Raw genomic sequence first — 2275 nt, forward strand, 5'->3', positions numbered from 1 at the left:
GAGAGAGAGAGAGAGAGAGAGAGAGAGAGAGAGAGAGAGAGAGAGAGAGAGAGAGAGAGGGAGAGAGAGAGAGAGAGGACAAGCGCACAGAAAAGCTCCCGTGATGATGAAATAGGAGGTGCAGCAGAGCGCGCGAACCAGTCACTTTTTCATCACATGTCCAACACGGCGAGGAACTGTATTTGCACTGAGGGAGGAGGAGGAGGAGGAGGAGGAGGAGGCGGTAGGGAGGGGAGGGAGCATAAGAAGGGCTGGGAGATGTAGACACAGAAAGGAAGCGAGAGAGAGAGAGAGAGAGAGACGGAGAGCGGGAAGGGGAAAGCTCTGAATGTGGGAGGGGTCGCCAACAAGTCCACTCCTCCAGTGGTGCGCAGCCGCACTGGTCCTGGTGGGAACCACTACTGTACCTCCGCCTCACTGTACATGAACCAGTGAGACCAGCCATGAAGAGAAGGACAAACGGTCAGATCCAGGTTGGACTCTGGAAGAATGGGTGAAATCTGCAACACGTGGGAGAGCTTGTTGAATTATTAACCCCACCTCTGATGGTGGTGGAGGTCTCGCTGCTTCAGGGAGCGTTGTGTGATTGTGTAGAAAAGTGCGACCGACACCGACACCGTTACATTCAGTCACCAAGAACACACAGACAGTTCCCTGCTCCTCCTCCTCCTCCTCCTCCTCATCGTCGTCGTCGTTGCCCTGCTCCGTCACAAATCGAGCGGAGGCTGAACCCTTGCACCTTTTTATTTGGCACACAGTCAAAATGCTGAGGAGTGCTGTTTTTTTTTTTTCTGGGGGGTGGGTGGGGGGAGGACTTGGCCGCCTTTTTTTTTTTCCTCGAGGAAAAACAGCTGCCGCTTGCTCCGGTGCTGCCCACTGAAAAAAAGTTTGGAGAAAAAATAAAAATCAACTGAAATCTCCCTCCAACACCACCCCCCCCCCACACACACACACACACACACTCTCACACACACACACACACACATACACTCACACACACACACACACACACGAGAGATGTTTGATTTGAGCTGTTTAAAACAGAAAGGTGGGGGATCTCTACACAAACCAAATCTGTGTACGGATCTCCATGAGGAGTAAGTGATCCAGAGGTGTGTGTGTGTGTGTGTGTGTGTGTGTGTGTGTGTGTGTGTGTGNTAAGATAAAATAAGACAAAAGATACTTTACTGTATTCTTGAATGTTGTTTTAACATTTTCTGCTCAATTTTAAACATTGCACAGATTGATTGTTGTGTAAAATTAAGTTTAAGTATATTTTTAACTTTATTTTAAACTGAAATAACCAGAGTTGTAAAGTAACTAAGTACAAATACTTCTTTACTGTACTTAAGTAGAATTTTTGGTATCTGTACTTTACTTGAGTAATTATTTTTCAGCCTAATTTTTACTTCTACTCCTTACATTTTCACACAATTATCTGTACTTTCTACTCACTACATTTTTTCAAAAGGCATAAAGTAGAAAGTTGTTACTTTTATTTCATTTTGCTTGTTTTCATTCAGCTTGTTATTGTAAAAAATAAATACTATCCATATAAACTGTGCCTCCTAGACAGAGTGAATTTAATTGTGGTTGAAAGAGAAGTTTAAATATATAAAACTCTGATACTGTATATTAGTTTGTACACAAACAAATCATGTCACACTGCAGCAGGACATAATCATTAAAATAAAAGGACTGTACTTAAGAAGTATTTGTATTTCATGAATTATATTATTAAATTTGGCTGCAGCTCAGATAGATTTTCATTTTGGGGAAAAGGTTTGTGCAGCCTTCATATATGTAAATAAACTGAAAGAGCTGGACTAGTGCATCCTAAATTAGCATAAATTAATTATTTTAATGCAATATAGTAATTTCTACATTTTTTGGGAGGTCACCTCCTAATAATTATCCTGAGAGGAAATCTTACTGCTCATTTTGAATCAATACTCAATCAATTTTACTTTTAATACTTAAGTACAAAAAGTATCAGATACTTTAAGAATTTTACTCAAGTAATATTCCTAAAGAAGACTAACTTTTACCAAAGTAATTTTTTGGTAAGATAGTTGTACTTTTACTCAAGTATCACTTTGTAGTACTTTATACCAGTGGTTCCCAAACTTTTTATCTTCTGACCCACAAAATATCCATGGCAAAAACTTATGACCCCAAATATTACTGGTCTGAGTACATGAACTTAGTTAATAACCCTAAAAACACAGGCTTTTTGACAATCTAAACAGCTTGTACACAAATATAAATACTTATT

The sequence above is a fragment of the Austrofundulus limnaeus genome, unplaced genomic scaffold (assembly GCF_001266775.1).
Source record: "Austrofundulus limnaeus strain Quisiro unplaced genomic scaffold, Austrofundulus_limnaeus-1.0 Scaffold8, whole genome shotgun sequence".
In the NCBI taxonomy this organism is placed as follows: Eukaryota; Metazoa; Chordata; class Actinopteri; order Cyprinodontiformes; family Rivulidae; genus Austrofundulus; species Austrofundulus limnaeus.